The sequence below is a fragment of the Ictidomys tridecemlineatus genome, chromosome 7 (assembly GCF_052094955.1).
Source record: "Ictidomys tridecemlineatus isolate mIctTri1 chromosome 7, mIctTri1.hap1, whole genome shotgun sequence".
NCBI lineage: Eukaryota > Metazoa > Chordata > Mammalia > Rodentia > Sciuridae > Ictidomys > Ictidomys tridecemlineatus.
This window is the reverse complement of record NC_135483.1, coordinates 117,888,279-117,908,686: the sequence shown is the minus strand read 5'-3', so window position 1 is coordinate 117,908,686 and position 20,408 is coordinate 117,888,279.

The window sequence follows — 20,408 nt, the reverse complement described above, 5'->3', positions numbered from 1 at the left end:
CACAATGTGCTTACTACTATAGAAAATTATACAGCTATTTCTTTCTTTCAAAATCAAAGGACTGAGTACACATGCCTTCCTTTTTTTTCATGTTTTCAAAGTTGATAAATATTAAATGTGTTCATAACTATGTTTTAGAGTTAATTTTAAGTCTAAGTTAATCTTAAAAGGCCATCAGGCTATAGGCGTTTAAACAGACACTCACTTACTTAATATTCACATCTACCTCTTACTTCTAATTTCTGTTCCCTAAGTTCAAGCTTTCATTCATTCGACCAATATTTCTGTGCACCTATTATGTATGTCACACTGTGTTGGGAATATAAACATGAATAAAGCATAACCTGACTCCCCGACTTTCAGAAGCTGATATCCTAATAATGGAAATAGATAATAATAAAATGACTCTATAAATCAATGTAATTTTGCACCTAAGTCTAATGTTAAAATAGGGGGTGCATGGTGTTAACAGAGCTTCTAAAAGGGGAAGATGACCTGGTCACAGAGGTTGAAGAAGGATTCTATGGTGAACTGACCATTGACTACTAATGAGTAGAGGATGGGTACAAGTGAACTAGAATTGGAAATGCATTACACATGAGAGGCAAATCATAGGCAAATGTCTTTAGCAACAGGATATCTGGTAAGCAATAACATCTTAAAGACATCAATAAGACTAGTAAGGAGAGCAAGGACTTCGGTACCAGGTGAGCTTTGTTATTTTACTCTAAAAGTATTGCTGCTACGGATTCTCAAGTTGAGCATAACCCCAGACTCTCTCCAGTCCAGCCCTGCCTAAAGGCTAACACAATCATTATTCCATAGATCTCTATCCGCATCCCTCATGGAGGTGCCTTGCACTCAGGCATGGTCTGCTTTTAAGTGACCTTTGATTGGCCACAACCTCTTCACTCTTTTATTTACTTTCTCTGGGATTGTCCCGCTACCAGCCTAGCAGTTTCATCTTATTTTCTTCAGAAGTCAAATGTCACCTTCGTTTGGGCCCTTTTCTGATACCACCAGAGCGGATCCCCCCCTCCCCGCCCCCATGAATGCATACAACTACTTAGGCCTCCTCAGTCTACACCTCTGCTTATGAAGCCTTCAAGAAGAAGGTGGGCTTTTTAGACTGAGGACAATTTTTCATCCTGTGTAGAGTGTTGAAAAATGTCTGAAAAATCTCTATACTCAATAAACAATTTTTAAAATCAGGGAAAAGTTGTGTCAGATTTTTGAGCACTCTGGTAATTTATGATTCATAATTTGTGACTGTTGATTCAAATCAATTTATTTTAAGATGATTAATATTTTAAATAATTAATTCATTAATTTTGACAGTACTTACGGATTGAACCCAGGGGTGCTTCACCACAAGACTACATTCCCAGCCCTTCTTATATTCTTATTTCAAGATAAGCTCTTACTAACTTGTCAAGGCTGGCCTGGATTTTGTAATCCTGCAGTTTCATCCTCTGAAGTCATTGGAATCACAGCATATATCAACATATCTGGCTAAATGTATTTTCTGATACATGGAAGCCTAAATGTTGCACATATTTAGAGGGTACTATGTAATGTGTGATGCATGTCTACATTGTATAAATTTAAATCAGGTTAAACCTATCCCAGGTATGGTTTAGATGTGAGGTTTCCCCCAAAAGCTCAGGTGTGAGACAATGCAAGAAAGTTTAGAGATGAAATGATTGGTTATGAGGACAGATTTTAAGAATTTTAATCCAATTAGTTATTTAATCTGCTGATTGGAATTAACTAGGTGCTAACTACAGGCAGGTAGGGTGTGGCTGGAGGAGGTGAATCATTGCAGGTGTGCCTTTGGAGCTTATATTTGGTCCTTGTTGAACAGAGCTTTCTTTCTGCTTCCTTGTGCCATGTTCTGAGCTGTCACACTCTTCTGCCATGATGTTCTGCCTCACCTTGGTCACACAGAACAATGCAGTCAGCTCTCTATAGACTGAGACCTTTATAATTGTGAGTCCCCAAATAAACTTTTTTTTTTTTTTTTTAGAGAGAGAGAGAGAGAATTTTAATATTTATTTTTTAGGTTTTTTTTTTTTTTTTTTGGCGGACACAACATCTTTGTTTGTATGTGGTGCTGAGGATCAAATCCGGGCCTCATGCATGCCAGGGGAGCGCGCTACCACTTGAGCCACATCTCCAGCCCCCCCAAATAAACTTTTATTCCTCTAATTGTTCTTATCAGACTTTCAGGTCACAGCAATAGAAAAACTGACTAGAACAATCACCTAAAACATCATTTCTTTATGGTGAAAACTTTCAAAATCCTCTTTTCCAATATTTTGAAAAGTATGGTCCATTATTACTATAGACACCCTACTGTGTTCTTGCTCCTGTCTTATTGTAACTTGGTACTCATTGATCAACCTCCCCCCATCTTCCTCCTAGCCCCCACCCTCTAAAATATTAAGAGGGTACCATGGATACTTACTTCTTTCTATGAATACATTCAACTCTCTTGGCCTCACCCAGTCACACCCTCTGGGGCATTTGGTAACTACTATTCTTCTCTCACCTTCTAAGAAATCAACATTTTTAGATTTATTTATGGATGAGCTCATGCAGGACTTGTCTTTCTGTGCCTGCCTTGTTTCACTAAACATAATGAGCTATCATTTTACCTGTGTTGCCATGGATGACAGAATTTCATTTTCTTTTGTGGCTAAATAAGAAACATTTCATTGTGTATATGGAACATATTTTCTTTGTCCATTCATCAGTTGATGGACACTTAGGTTGTTTTCATTTCTAATATCAATGTTATTACTGTCACCATACAGTGTCATAGTACACCTGAATAGCTTAATTTTAAAGCCAGCTTTATATTTTTATTATTAATAATACAATGACTGAAAACACATTTGATGGAAACCCTGATGAAACCTTAATATATATATATATATTTATATATATATATATACCCACATATATGTATATATATTTTTTTTACTTAATTCTCAGATTAAGAAGTATTTTATTTTATTAAAATATGAACTTGAGCAATTTACTTAAATTCTCTGTACCTCTAATTTCTCATTTTCAAAGTGGAGATTATTCTTTCTACAACTAGTTTAAAAATTAACTGGTTAACACTTTTAAAATATTTTGAAGAATACTTTTAAAATATTTTGAAGAATATCTGGCACAAAAATAGTTCTATCATGTTCCTTCACTAGTAAACAAACAAATATAAGTCAAGCATCAGTGGTATTTCTCAGAAATTTCCAAGACCTTTCTAGAGGTGAACCATTCTAAAAGTGCTGAGCAAGTATTTATAGATGGCTTTCATAACTACCCATATTTATGCAATATAAATAGTAGAAACTCTACTCCTTCTCCAATTCCAGCAGCAAGTACAGAGACAGACTCATATTTCTATGTCTCTTTCCCAAATTTGTCATAATCTTGCCTAGTGTGAGTTAGGTAATTTCCTTAATGCTTATTGCTACTGGTACTTTAGGCAAATTGTTTCTCAAACTTGCTTTGAAAGAAAATTTTAAAGCTTAAGCCATCAAAAATTGCAATCAAGACCACACTGGTTATCTACAGGACTCTGATGACTCTCCTTCACCCACTTAATATTTTATCTTCTGGTTCACTCTTGGTCTTCCTAATACTATGGTTGTTATAATTCTTGAGAGTCAAGTGTATAGATAATTTTCTTAATCCCCTGGCATCAAAATTCCTTGACTTTTCATTCCTTCATGGACTAAGTCATTCACTCTACTTTTACTCCTATCATTTTACTGGAGATAATAGTAATAGTAACTCCAGTCCCTTCAAATTTCATTTCCAAGCATAGCACTGTGGTTTTTATTCTTTCACCCACTCCCACTAGTCACCCAGCTCCAGTGATTCTTCCTTCCATCCATAACTTACAGTCTATGGATTGTACAATCTTTTCAGGGCCCTCTCTGATTATCCACTTGGCTTTCTTTACCACCTTGGAATTCACAGTCCACTATTGATTAAAATGACTCAACATTTTTTTTCAAATCATCATGAGCCTCATGCCTGTTCCCATGAAGCTAAACAAATGCTAAGAAAAAGGTTATTACTGGTCTTTCTTTAAATCCATAAGCATTTGATTCAAGACAAGAGCCAAAAGTCAGATTGCATTTCTTAATTCCTAGTACTCCAACCACTCTCGTAAATATTAAGTTCATCTTGATTCTCAAATTTCCAGTATCTTTCCTACTTTACTTTTTCAAGGTTATTTGATGCTGCTTCTAATTTCATTAAAAAAAAATGTATAACCAAAAAACTTCCACACTCTGCTCACCTCCTCTACTTTCCTACCATCATCTTCAACATATTCTTTGCCATGTTGATATTGGATATGTAACTATAAGGCTTATTTCCACCTGTATATTCAGTTACATCCTGTCTCCTTTTCTCAAATATGACATTTATTATGGACTGCAATGTATCTCCCCAAAACTCATGTGAAGAAGACCCAAACCTCAGTGCTTCAGGATGCAATTATATTTGGAGATATGATCTTTCGAGCAGTGTTTGATTTTGAGGACTTCCAGGCTGACCATAATCCATTATGTCTGGTGTCCTTAGAGGAAAAGAAGATGAGCACACTGACAGAAATATCTGACTTCTATGCTCAGACCCTGAAGGATGGCAGTGTGAGGACACTATGAGAAGACAGCCATCTACCAGTCAAAGACAAAGACCCAAGAAGAAGCAAACCTTGAACCTTGAGCCTCCAGACTGTGACAAAATGAATTTTTTTTTAGCCCCCAGTCTATGGTATTTGTTATTCGAGCTCTAAAAAACAAATACGCCATTTTCAAATGTTCTCTTTTTCTCTCAAGATCAATTGTTTTTTCTCTCCATGGAAAATTTCCACTGTATACAAAAGCACATTTCTTTCTTCCTTTTTAAAAAGAAAACTTCTTCTCTTGTCCATACATTCCCTCCAGCTATTATCTCATTCTTCACTCAGTTTCAGTACACTTATGCCCCTAAATTTTAAGCTCTCTTGCTTGAGCCTACTCCAGTCTTTTTTATCTCTATCCATTCTCTCAATGCCACCACCCCTCAAAATAATGTTCCTTAAAGTCAGCACAAATTTTGTATTTTGAAATGTTTTACTCAATATCTGTTCTCCTACTCTTTTCCAACTTGTCCTACAAACAGTAGGAGGAAGTGGATCAGCTCCTGCACCACCACGCCCTTTCTGAAAGACTCTTTATTTCACTTGGAACATCATTTTCTCTAAATTTTTGTCACTACTCACAACCTATTTTGTGGATTCTTCCTCCATATCTATTCTCCAAATGCTATCATGTTCTAGGGTTCCTTTCTTGGGCTTCTTCTCTTCTTCATTTGATGCACTTCATCCAGTTTATACTTTAATTTCCTTAGAAGGCACTAAAATATTTCATTAGAAGGCAATAAAATCTTTATCTGCAGCCTAATCATTGTAGTTCCCTTGAAAACTGATTTTTTTTTATCTCCAAATGCCTACCAGACATTTACATTTGGTCATCTCATGTGTTTCTCAAATTCAGTATGTCCAAAGAAGTAGCCTTTGCATAATAGAAACAAACAAATTCTGGTGTGATGGAGGGATCATCTTAATGTTCTCATAATCTTTATAGAATCCATCAACAAATCCTGTCAGCTAAACCTCCAAAACCTTCAGATTGTATCAATTCCAACACTATCTTCTTCTAATACTTTAAGATCTCCTGAAAGGACTCTCTCAGCTATTATCTTGTCCTCTCTCCCACTTTACTTCCAACACCAAGGGCAAGGGTGTTCTGTGACATTAACCAAAGTATGGCTACCATGGTGCCCAACCCTTTGGTTATGTCTCACCTCATTCAGGGAAAAATTCAAGGATCTTGTAGCATATCCTAACATATTTCTCTCCTTCATCTCTGTTCCTTATTCAATCCATACTTATCTCACCCCCAAACTTTTGAATATATTCATTATGTCACAAATGATGCTCTCCAGAAAACAAAGTCTCCCTAGCGCACATTGCTGTATTATTAGCTGTATTATTATCTGAGATACTATAATATCTTTTTATTTTCCCTCCCTCCCTCTCTCTCTCTCTCTCTCTCTCTCTCTCTCTCTCTCTCAATCTATTTTACTCCATGAAAATAGGATTGTTGGGCTGGGATTGTGGCTCAGTGGCAGAGTGCTTGCCTTGCATGTGTGAGGCACTGGGTTCAATCCTCATCACCACATAAAAATAAAATAAATAAATAAAGTTAAAAAAATAGTATCTTTTTAAAAAGAGAAGAAAATAGGATTGTATTCTGCATAGTTCACTGCTATGTCACCATGTGCTCCTGAATAATTAGTAAAAAAATATTAATATGAATGTGACACACTATCCCATTTTTTGAGATATGATTATATAACCAATACCCTTAGAGTCCCTGTCTTATTGACACCACTTCCAGAGCAATATATGTTAAATCTTTCTTTCTGTGCTTGGCTTCAATAAAGAAGTGGTATAGAAACTTTCTTGTATGTTATGATTCCTGGGCAAATCTAAGATTCTGACATTATTAACACATAATGGTACAACTTTTGACCAATATGGAATATTGCTGATATATAAAAGTCCCACATCTATTCCTGGAAACTTTCAATTTTTAGTGTATTTTTTTCTAACCAGGGATTCAATTCAGGGGCATTCAACCACTGAGCCACATCCCCAGCCATATTTTGTTTAGAGACAGGGTCTCACTGAGTTGCTTAGTGCGTCACTTTTGCTGAAGCAGCTTTGAACTGAGTATCCTCCTGCAGCTTCCTGAGCCACGGGGATTATAGGCATGTGCCACTGTGCCCAGCTGTTAGTGTTCTTTGAAAACTATATTTATTTTATATTTTATAAGTTAAAAATTCTATTCATATTTTAAAAAACACAAAAATCTCTGTGTATTGTGGAATACCTTAGCAGAGCACTTGAAATTTCAAGAGTAAATAAATTGTTATTAGCCTCAATTTATATGACAGAACTCTTAAATTTATTTCTCCTACTTGACTAAAATTTGTCTCTTTTGACCAATATCACTCTTCTCTTCTCTTACTACCAACCTGTAGTAATCACCATTTCATCTTTCTCTTAATCTTCTAATTAGTATTGGGCAGAGCAACTCAAAGCATCCTCAGCACAATCAAACCAGATTTGCCCAAAATGGCAAATTGATGACAATGCAACTTTGCTTTCTTTATCTTGTTCCTTGGGATCTATTTACAAATTGCTTATTTTCATGCCCTTGTTTAAAGTTCAGTTTTCTGGTGAGAACCCAGAGTTAGTCAGTTAACCTATGAAACAAAGTTCCAAAATACTCTCTAGTATATCACAGGCACTTAATAATACTTGCAAAATCAATTAATTAAACAATCCACTATAAATCAAGAACCACTCTTACTCATTTGTTGATATATTTTTAAGATACATTTTTTCTTATTTACATCACTTCCTATAGCTTCCTTTATAACTTTGTGCCAAACCCCAGAAACACAATGTCCCAGGAGTCAATATTCCTTTTTTTTAATTATTTTTTTTTCAAATTGACTAAAAGGATCATAGAATGCTTATAATCAGCCTCCTTTTAAATGGCAAAAAAAAAAGATAAATTGCAGTTTGAAATATTTCATTAGTGCCTCCTACTAAACCTACACTCTTGGAAGATTAATGACATTCTGCAGTTTACCTCTAAAACTCAAGAAAGACTTTTAATTTGCACCTTAAGTAAGTTCTGTCTTTCAGAACACTGTTTATGGTCATTGAATTTCTACAAACTGCTCAATAGGTAAAATTCAAACCAAATAGTAAAAATAAGAAATAAATGACTTCATATATCTTGGCGAAGTGAAAGTATGAGACCACAGGGAGAGTAGTTTATAGAGCCTGGTACTACCCATTTATTTTCTTTTCTCAGCATTAAAAAGGAAAATCCTTATTCCCCAAAGTGCTCCTGGATGGTGGCAGCTGACATGATGACCATCATTTCCTTGTTATGATTTAGTTAGAATGGAACTGTTTCTCTCTCTCTGTCTCTCTGTGTGTGCGCACGCACACTCACACACACACACACACACACACACACACACATACACACAAGCACAGAAGTTAAGTGCACAGAATAGCCAATAAATGACCTTTAATACAAATTGATTTCTGTCTGCCAGCCCTTCTTGTTACCCTTGCAATTTCATTCATTTCTCATACGCATCTTGTCATAAGTTTCTAAGAACTTTAAATAACAAGAAAAAAATGACCCATTTTTATTTATCTTTGTAGCATTCGAATAAATTTTTGTAGAACTGAACATATTCTTTTGGCCTCATGAAAGTGTTTGGGAAGAGAAGAGAGAACAAAATATCATTTTCTGGATATCCAAGGATAAGGACAGGTTACAGTTCAAATTCTGGCATAAAAATATTATTGAAATTTTGCAGGATGCTCTACATTTTATTTTGCTTTTTATTGACAATTTTACTGTAAACTCTTCCAGTATCTGTGAAAGTTTCGTCGGTCCCTGTCTTACAGACAACACAAACAGACAGAAAGTGGTGGATATAAAAACCAGTAAAACAAAAGCCAATGCTGGGGGTTCTCAGACCAAGTACTTGTGTGGTCACCACTGGAATTTCTGAAAATCTGTTTTGGCCTATTGGAACTGATAAGATTTAGGAGTCACTTTATAATTCTGAGGTTTTCTAATTCTAAATATTCAGTTAATGATTTTTAATGATTTGTTTATTTGTTTCAATAGTAAGGGACCAATTCATAGTAAAATTACATTTACCTTTAAAATAGTTCCTTTGAAAGTCTAACAAGTTAACTAGCATATATTTTCTTTCTTTCTTTCTTTTTTGGCTAGTGCTAATTTATTTTCCAGAAATTAAGCACTGGGATTCCTGTATGTTCATGTAAATACAAACATAAATATATATGCATAAATGGAGACTGTGTGGTTTTGTCTTCTATATTTTAGTTATCAAAAGAGATTTAATAGGCAAATGTAGAAGCTTGATACTTCAAATTAGTGTTAGCACATCTTGTCTAGTACACAAGACACTTTTACAAAATTAACTATGTATGACTCATCAAGTAAGTCACATTTTCAAAACAAAAAATACAATAATCACCTTTTTTGATAAATGACTGAATTATGAACTAATAATATGATGTCTTATAAAGTCACTTTTGTATTTCATATGATGTCAAAAAGTTAAAGACACCCCAATTTTTAGACATATTTCCATTTTGGGCTAGAATCCTGAAGAAGACCCAATAGGAATGCACTGGCCTTTTTAGGGGGTCATTTATGTGGTGTGGGGCCTTGAGTCCCGTCCTGTGGGGGCAGTGGGTGGGGAGGTATGGGGCAGGTGAACTGCAGCGGGGATCTGCTCTGTGGGGTCCTAAACCATGATGTGCTGCCCTGGCCAGAAACCCAAAGGTGTGCACTGCATATGTTGGATTGGAACTTCAAAATGGTTAGTCAAAAGAAAGCTTGGTTTTTATTAATTGATTTTCTTAGCTGCTTAATTATAGTGACGTTAAGTGGACTAATATACTGAGATCCAATGGGCAAATTCATATTCTTAGGTCCATTTTTATTGCATTACTTTTTTTCATTTCTTTTGTTGTCGTTGTTGTTGTTTGCTCTTTACAGATACACATGCCAGTAGAGTATATTTTGAGATGTTATATGTATATGGAGTGTAACTTATTTTTATTCTTGAAGTTGTACATTTTGTGGAATTTCACTAGTTGGATATTCACATATAAACATAGGCAAGTTAGGTCCGATACATTCTCTTCTCTCCCATTTCCTGTCTGCCTTCTCTTTCCTTCATTCCTGTTTGTCTATTCTAATGAACTTCTATACATCCCTCTCACCCTCATTGTGTGTTAGTATCCACAAATCAGAGAATATTTGGCCTTTTGTTTTGTGGGATTGGTTTATTTCACTTAGCATGGAAATCCCAGTTCCATTCATTTACTGGCAAATGCCATCACTGTATTCTTTATGGCTGAGTAATATTCCAGTGTGTGTGTGTGTGTGTGTGTGTGTGTGTGTGTGTGTGTGTGTGTGTATAATCCATTCATCCACTGAAGGGCACCTAGGTTGGTTCTATAACTTAGCTATTGTGAATTGAGCTGGCATATAAATATTGATGTGTCTGTGTCACTGTAGTATGCTGATTTTAAGTCCTTTGGGTTATACCAAGGAGTGGGATAACTAGGTCAAATTGAGATTCCATTCCAAATTTTCTGAGAAATCTCCATACTGCTTTCCAGAATGGTTGCACCAATTTGCAGTCTCACCAGCAATGTATTAGGTAACATTTACCCTCACATCCTTGCCAACGTGTATTGTTATGTGTTCTTGATACTTGCCATTCTGCCTGGAGATGGAATCCCAGTGTAGTTTTAATTTTCACTTCTCTAATTCCTACAAATGTTGAACATTTTTTCATAATTTGTTCACCATTCATATTTCTTCTGAATGAATGAATATTCAGTTTCTTTGCCCACTTATTGATTGAGATATCTGTGTTTTGTGTTTTGTTTTGGGGGTATTGTTTGTTTGTTTTGTTTTTTGTTGGGTTTTTTTTTTGGTATTAAGTTTTTTGAATTCTTTGTGTATCCTAGAGATTAATGTTGCATCTGAAGTGCAGGTGAAAATGATTTTCCCGCATTCTGTAGGCTCTCTGTTCACATTCTTCATTTTTTCTTTGATGTGATGAAGCTTTTAAGTTTAATACCATTCCATTTATTGATTCTTGATTGTACTTCTCCATCTTAGGAGTCTTGCTAAGGAAGCTGATTCTCAAGTTACATGATGGAGAGTTGGGCTTACATTTTATTCTAAGACATATAGGGTCTCTGGTCTAATGCCCAGGTCCTTAATCCACTTTGAGTTAAGTTTTGTGCAGGGTGAGAGATAGTGTTAGATTTTATTTTGCTACATATGGATTTCTAGTTTTCCCAGTGCTATTTGTTGAATAGACTATCTTTTCCAATGTATGCTTATGATACCTTTGTCTAGCATGAAATAACTCTATTTATGTGGGTTTGTCTCTGTGTCTTCCATTCTGTACCAAGAGTCTTCATGTTTGTTTTGGTGCCAATGCCATGACATTTTTTGTTACTATGACTCTGTAGTATAATTTAAAGTCTGGTATTGTAATGCTTTCTGCTTCACTTTTCTCACTAAGGATTGCTTTAGCTATTTTGGGCCTCTTGTTTTTCCAAATAAATTTTATGAGTGCTTTTTCTATTTCTATAAAGAACATTATTGGAATTTTACTAGGAATTTCATTAAATTTGTAGAGTTTTCTTGGTAGTACGACCATTTTAGCAATATTAATTTTCTGCCTATACAAGAATATAGGATATCTTTTCATCTTCTGTGGCCTTCTTCAATTTCATTTTTAGTGTTTTGTAGTTTTCATTGTAGAGATCTTTTACCTCTTTCATTTTTCGGTCTATTTTGAGTGGGATAATTTTCCTAATTTCTCTTTCAGGTAATTCACCATTGTTGTAAACATTTATTGAGTACATGTAAAGCTCAGATTCTGTGGTGAGGTTTTGGTTCTAATGTTGAAGACCACACTCAAGTGTCTCCTTAGAGGTAGCCACATGAACAGAAAATTAGAATGTGTCAGGTAAAAGTTCAAGTAATGAAGACAGTAATATGAAGAAAGTCTTAATCTAGATAAATATATAAAAGCTTCATAAAGTCATTTGATTTTACTCAATAAAACTGAAGAGAAATTTCAAAGGTGTATCATGGGAACTGGCAGAAATCATTTAGAATGACCTTTGGACAAGGTTGTTGTGGTAGGATTAGAATTTCTGTACCCTTAGGATTCTTGCACTTTGTCTGTAACCCAACACAATTTTACTTGAACATTAGAAATCTCACTTCAGATATAACTTACTGAGCAAATTATTCTCATTTATTTTAAAACACAATGTGTGATGCTTTGTGTATTTCTGCTAACATGAACTCATTCATTATTTACTCTGTGACAGAATTAATTTTCTAATTCAGCCAAATTGGTCATCAGATGAGTTGACTGGTTAAATGAACTTTTATTGTCATGTTAGGTGAAAAACAAGAAAGATCGAATTATATGGCTTATTTAAGGGCAACATCATGTTCTTAAGTTTGTGTTTCTTATTTACGTGATACCTGAAGATTTAATGTATATTAGTATACACATTATATGTTTTGAATAACACTTTCAATTGAGGTTTAGCAATATTGTGATATAAGTGAGGTACTGTCTTTAACTCAATTATATTGATGAAAAGCTAAAAGCATACCAGGGGTGATTGTTGACTATATTATTTTAAAAATATTTTTTATTTGTTGATGGGCCTTTATATTAATCTTTTATTTATATGCAATACTGAGAATAGATCCCAATGCTTCACACATTCGAAGCAAGCACTTTACCACTGAGCCACAACCCCAGCCCAGACTATATTATTTTAATAAATGAGAGACCTAGAACTTTGAACTAAAGAGTTGCTGTCTCCAAAGCTGATATCACTCTTCTTTAACCATTGCAGAGGAATAAAATGGGTAGAAAAAATATTAGAGTCATCAATTATTAAATGATATTCTCAGTCAAGAGGAATTGCTGTTTCACCAGAGCATCATTTTCTTGACCCAATGGTAAAAGTTTCCTACAGTATACTTGAGAAATTGCTAAAGCAGTGGACAAACTTGGAAAACATTAATGGAAATGAAGTATTATCAAGAAAATTATGTGTTACCAATTATCAAGAAACTTTCTAAAATTAAGTGGACAGATATGTATAGGATCCCCTGTGAGCTTCTCTACAGTGTTAACTAGGGATAAAGAATTCTCACTCCCATATTTTCCTTGTTTAACCAGTTTGAACAAGAATATTCATTAAAATCAACAGAACGATTAGCAATATTGGAAATGGAAAAATGAAGGATTCATTTTATTTATTCAAAATGTTTCCCTCCCTCCTCATTTGCCTTCCTTCTTCCTATTTGCTCTTCCTTTCTTCCCACCTTTGTCCTTTCCTTCCTTCCTTCTTTTCTTTCTGCCTCAAGCATTCTTTGAACACACCCGCTACGCTGGCACTATTGCATGAATGTGGATAATAAACCATTCCTAAAATTTCCTCTAGCTCCTGGATAAGCTCATAGTCTTGTGATGGAGATGGAATTTCTACCCACGAAAGAGTCAAATAATTATATTATAAACTTTGAGTCATCACTGAAATTGTAGAGTCATACTGAATATGGAAAATAGTCGATCCATTTAAATTGCTAATTGAGTTTGAGCAGAACATGGGACTCAAAATCCTATGAGTAAGTAAAAGAAGTAAATTTGGTGGAAACTGTCATGTGCTGGAAATCATGTGTCCTGTCCACCACCAAATCCTGCTGGGTACAGGAATGTTTCTGAGCAGAAATTCAACTTCAGCATGGTCAAATTATTTTATCCCCAGTTTTCCCCCAGAAGTTTGGAAATTAAAATGACTATCTGAAAACAAAAAGGATTTAAAAAAATGATAAATAAAACAAACTTTTAGAAAATATCATTAGTGCAAATCCAATCCAATTGACCAATGAGTTTGTAACTTTATATTTTAATTGGCAAATGTATAGAAATTATAAAATCTAATAATATTTTTTTACAAGACCACTTTTAAAAACTTTGTTCAAAATTAAGCTTGTTTTCTGGATCTAGGAATAATGCTCAACTATAAACCAAGAAATGGAGCAATAAAGACACGGGGATAGTAGTGAAGGTTAGAGAGATGAAGAAGGAAGAATAGAGAGGGGAGGCAGAGTTGAAAAAGAAAGAAGATGAAGGAGGTAAAAGGAGAAACAAATAACCTTTGTTCACAAGCACAGTCCCTCGGATAGCTCTATTTTCACCCTCAAATTTATTAAAGGAGGGAAAAAAAGTTTGTGTTAATTTTTTTAAGGAACCAATTAAAGGAAAGACTCTTGACTTGCATATTCTTGTGAGTGGTTAACAGATGTTTCCACAAGTTAGTGAGTTTACTTAAGTGTCAGAGGCTGGACATTTGTATATAAAATCTCTCTTTAGTTGAAGAAAAGCAAATTAGAGAAATCTCCTACCAGTGTAAATATTTCAGACTGTAATAAACTCCATAATGCCATGGCGTAAAATGCTTGGCCAGAGCACAGTGACACGTTCCTTCCAATTTCAATAACAGTAGTATTTCCCTTTTTGAGTTTGAAATAACAAATCACACTTGGGAAAAAAAAAAAATCACCCAGTGTAGAAATCTTTTACAACTCTGACTCTTTAGCATGTGAACCTCATTCGTAAGTAGTTAAATGACAGACTATTAACTTTGTTTTCCACTTCCTTTGAGTGAAGACTTGACTTTGAAAACATTTTGGTCAACTCGACTCCAAGTCTCCTTGCAGAAGAAACATTGAGGAATCCTGTACATCTCTCCTTTCACAATTCCCCTTCAGGGCAGGGCACATACAAGTGACCCTGGCTTTTGACAAACCTTAGCTGAACAAAATGTAACAAGCCCTGTCTGTTTTGAGCAGAATTTGCTATTCTGACAGAGACAGCTCAGGAGCATTTGATGTGTGCTTGCTGGTCATAGATAATGGTGCATCTTGGGACCATTGTCATTCTTGTCAATAAAAAGGCCTGGGGGGACATGCAACAAAGCTACCTTTTGATTCACCGTTTTTCTTTCCTTCCCAGGACATTTGTAAGCCTGTGGTCAGCTAGGTCATTTTATTTTATCCTGATGCGCCTTGATAATAGCATCATGTCTACAAAAAATTTGACAGGCCATCGATGTCTGTTTCTCTGACTCCTATGTTGTTTTCAGTCCTTCTCAATGTCAAACACTCTTTGAAAGCTACTGATTATGTTGGTTGGGACTGTATTTGACAAGGCATTTCTGCTTTGACAAAATTAAACTCATGGGGGTTGATCTTTGAATTTAAGGTAATTTTTTGAACAATGTTAGAGATTCTGTCACTCTACTGCTGGTGCTCAGGAAATGTTTGAAAAGTTGTGAATTCTATCTAATTCAGTTAAACAATGCTTTATTTTTTATTGTTGTTGTTTGTTTTTTTTATGACTTTCAAAGTCTGGATCCCAGGGAAATTACTAAGTGTAAAATGAAAAAAAAAATTATGTCTGTCTCTGTCTCATATTAAAGTGGGACTTACTCTCTTATTTATTGAATTCTGGTACAATTATGGATAATACAATGTACAGGAAGGTCTATGTTTAAAAAGAGGAATTTATAAATAGGCCAAACTTATAGAAGACTCTGGCCATTGTTATAATTCTTTAAAAAAGAGTTGAAAATATATGTTAAGAATATATGCATACAGAGAGAGAAATATATACATACACATAATATATATGCTTCTGCATGTGCAAAATGCTCATATACAAAATATGTTATGAAGTATATGTTATAAAATAATATTTTCATACCATTGCCAGTATTGCAAATATCAGAAGGATACTGATAGGTCATGATGGCTTGTATTCAATGATAATATGTATCATAGCATTTTAGAAGGGTTTTTACATCATTTCAGGTCAGATACCCTGGAAAGACATTTCCCCCATTGAATAGATAAATAAACAAATGCTTAGAGAACATATGAGTTTGCAAAGACAAATGAAAATTATGGAAATTGACATACCTGAGATATAAAAACAAATACTTTGCAATAAATCCAAGATTCTTTACATCACAATAAGATAGTGTATGCAATATTCTTTTACATAGTAAGAGCTTACTAGGTTTCAGCTAGCATTAACAGAATTAGCTAGTTGAAAAATTCCCATCACTCACTGAATGATTTTATATTTCCTTTTGGAAAGAAGACCATCTTCTTTGTTCTTTATTAAATATACCTAGAAAGTTTTATTCACATATATAATAATAGTCTTTGCAACAAACATATTAATATAATATATCAACATATTTTACAAGTATTCATATTCTATAAATGAATGTTATATAAGATATATATATATAATATTATAGATATAATATTCTTGGATAATACTTAAAAATATCAAACCTGAAAAATTACTATTAGGTTGAAATAAATAATTGCTTTGGAACAATCTATTGTTGATAATGACTTCAAATAATAGTTGATTCTTAGTCTTTGCATGGTGGTATTGTGGCCTTTGAATAAGGATCACAAAATTACACACAGAAAATAAGTGTATATTTCAAATTAGCATAAAAGGGATTGTCACAACTAGCATTTATAAATATTATATTTTATTTTTCTGAGTCTTTGTTACTTTGTCTTGATCAACGCTATTTGACCTCTCAAGCTGTCATGTTCCAAGCAAGTGTCCCCTTATGTGATACAAAGCACTTATCTATATAATATGAAAGTAAACTACATGGATAGAAAAATTAGACTGGAGTAAGGCAACACGGTTGGAGAATAGGTCATGGTCCTTCAAGCTAACATGGAAAAATCTTGTAATAAGTGGAACAAAAATAATTCTGAGAATACAAACTTAATGGTTCTACAGAAATAGTTTATGGCTTTTCTGGTCTCAAAATATGCAAATTCAAAATCAAGCCTTAAAAACATCCAGCTTACTCCAAGATGTTAAATGGGTGACAAAACAAAAATGAACACTATGCTTAAGAAATATACTGAAACCCAGTAAACAAAAATATAAAACTTTAAATGTGTTAGTTTACATCAGAATTCAAGATAGATTTTATATTAGAAAAGCAGTGATGTTGCCATATTTATAAATCAAAACAAACAAAAGAAGCATATAATTATCTCAATAGGTTCCAAAATGGAATTTGACAAAATTTATCTCCCATTTATAGTAACCATTTGTGGTGTAATAAGACTATAAGAACATCTTCCCAATTTGAAAGAGAGAATGTATGAAGAACCTACATCTATCAATTATCAAAATACCAAATGAGTCTCCATTAAAATCAGGATCAGAAAATGATGATTACTCCTTTATTAAACATTGTGCAAGAAGTCCTAATCATTGCAATACAATGAGAGAAAGAATATATACAAATTGCAAAAAGAGAACTAAAAGTTATGGACAACAGAATTGTCTGTGTAGATGACATGGTTATACATATATTGTCTATGGAATATCTAAAATTAAAATACTGAGGGTAATAATATTGATAGTTTTTTGGATACAACTTTAATTTAATAATTTAATGTATTTCTATATACCAAAAAACAAATTTGAAATTGAAATTAAAAGTATTATCTTCAATAATAAAAAATATTGAATATTTGGGGATTAACAAAATACATGCAATATATAAACTTAACAAAATACATGTAAAATTGAAAATTGCATTAGATTATTGAGGAAATTACAGGAGACCAAACCAGAGAAAAACACCATGATCATAGATTGGAAGAATCAGAATTATTAATATATAAATTATTTATAGATTTAATTAAATGATAGTTGTAATCTATGTATGGCTTCAATATCATTTTCCATTGTGATTTTTTCCTTTTGATAGAAATCAACAAGATGATTCTAAAAGGCAAAGGATATAGGTTAGGAAACACAATTTTGAAACAGAAAAAAATAATAAATAAAATTTAAGTCTTAAGAATATTATACTTATGATTTTTTATAAACCTACAATAATCAAGAGAACATAGTAGTGACATTAGGTAGACATAGGTCTATACCGAGAAATAAAACATAGATTCTGTACACAAATGCTCAATTCACTATCAATATTGTTTTTTAGATGATTTAATATGAGAAATTTATCATTAGTGTGAATTAAAATAATTTTTCTTAGTTTCCAGATCCAAATAATCTCCCTTATCAATTCCAAATAATTGGGAAACCCATAAACTGAGAAAGCTTGCCCCGTTGTTCAAACTCTTGGATTTGACTTTCTTTCTACCCTTATTCTTTCACTCCTTTCCACCCTGTCTTTGTCTCAGGAGATATTGTTGGTTTAAGGATTAAAATATTCTTCTGGTTAACACAAATTCAAGTTGTTTTTTTTTTTCTTACTTGTTCTCCTTGTAGTTTTAGAGTGAGTAATGAAGGAAAAAAAGGGAAGAAAAAGGCATCGCTGTGATTTGGTTTAGTTTTACTCCTAACCTACCATGTCTCTGCAGTTCATGCTACAAGTCAGTCTAGGGGCAAATATTCTTTCTCAGAGTGGAAAGTAATATCAGGATACTTTTATGCTTATTGAAGCTAAGTTACACTGGATTTCTCCAAAACATCACCTATTCTATTTGTGTTATTTTTTGAAGTAATCAATATAATAAGCTGGTCTCATTGAACATTTACAGTATGCTGGGTAATGGTGTATGGAATTAACTGAAATTAACTCTTATGATCTTTGAAGCTTAACTGATAAAATAAAAGAAAGCTGATATATGGAGAGCTTTAGGAATTTGCCCAGAGTAATTCCATTTGTGAATAATAATGCTATAATTTTGACCCAAGAAATCTGACTTCTGAATCTTTTAATTATTACTTAATACCATTTAGTGGAAATGAAAAATAAAAGATACAAAACACACAGAGATAATTCAATGTTCATTATACTTTCTCTCTTTTCCCTTTTAGGACACTTCACTTAGAAATGAAAATTGGAATTCATGTAAACTTTGAAAGAAATATCAGTATTTGAGTAAATTGTACTCTTTAAAATACATGCAAATCTTGTCTTTTTAGAATGTAAGAATCTATCATGAGGGTCTGAAACTCCAGTGGGTCACTGAATAGCCCCAGGAACTAGAGAGAAACTACTTGCCCAGAAGACAAACTTGCTGCTGACTGAAGGACAACCTGATAGTTTTCTAGAATGTGGTCTTGATGTTCCCAGCAGAGGCTTTTCTTTTCCCCTGTCCCTCTTTGCCTCCCTCTCCCTTCCCTCCCTCCCCCTTCCTTTCTTCCTTCCTTCCCTCCTGCCTTATTGGGAATAAAATATTTAAAAGGGCATAGGTTTTGACATCATGGAACCGAACTGAGTGTGAGATGCAGATTAACAGTACTAAATTAAATAACTAAACAGTGCATACTTGATTGTATAATACTAAAGTGGAATGTTCTTAAAAAGAAAAGGACAGGGCTGGGGTTGTGGCTCAGTGGCAGAGTGCTTGCCTAGCATGTGTGAGGCAGTGGGTTCGATCCTTAGCACTATCTACAAATACAATAAAGGCATTCTGTCCATCTACAACTACTAAAAAAAAAAAAAAGAACAATTATTATGAGAGTGAAACAAGTCAGATAACTTAGTGTTTATGAACAAAGAATGTCTGCTTGAGAAAGTGAATACAAACAAAAAAAACCCTGAAGGATAAAGAAAAAAGATGATATTTTGTGTAGTTGTGTGAAATTCTTAGATTCAAACAATATGAATCCAGTAAAACTTTAACAGGAGGTTGTATGTCCTTTAACACAAGGTTCTAGGTGAAAAATTATTTAAATGTTATTATAGTTTGCAAAAACTTTTATGTACTTTGGGAAAGTGACTTAACCTCTCTGAGGCTCAGTTGCCTCATCTGTAATTGGTTTTCACAAAATCTCCCACACATGTTTTCTGGGAGGATGAAATAAGATAGCTCTTGAAGGAAAATAGGAGAGTGCCAAGTGCATAGCAGGAATGAATAATTGTTTATTTCTTGCTCCATTTTTAAAAATCCATCATTCTTTTGGGTAACGTCAGGGCCTGTCATCTCAGGCAAAAGTCACGCAAAACACTATTTTAAACTATTTTGTTTACCAGGGCTACCAGAACTGCAGCCCCCATATGTGCTGACAACACAGGACCTATTTCTTCATGATCAGATTGTGCACTTTGTGCTAGTGGGTTGTTTTTATCTTCCTCCTAAAAAAATAAAAAGAAAACAGTGGATATGAAGAAGGCTCAAGAAATGTAAACCAACCTCATTTCCTTGGCTCCCTGGTGTCATGATTCTCAGGACAAGGGACCTTAAACCCTGGTATTTCATTTACCTAGACCTTAAGAGGTTCAGGTTACCTTATCTTTTCTGTGCCTTCACACACCATCTATCTCCCAGGATACTGTCTGTGGTTACCCTCCTTTATGTTCTAGTTCCTTCTTCCACATACTTCTTGTGATGACCACCATGCTGAGTGAGATCTTCAATCTCATTATCCATCCTTTGTGCCAGGATTTTGTGATGATTGCATTTTACAAGGTGATAGTTATCTAGAGAAGGGATCTAAGCTAATGTGTGAGTGGAAATGTGACTGAACCTCAGTCAGGTCAGTTACATATTTTAGTAGTAGACTTCTGTTTAGTTTTCCCTTTTCATCTTTGCCAGATTCTGAGTTTCAGAGAA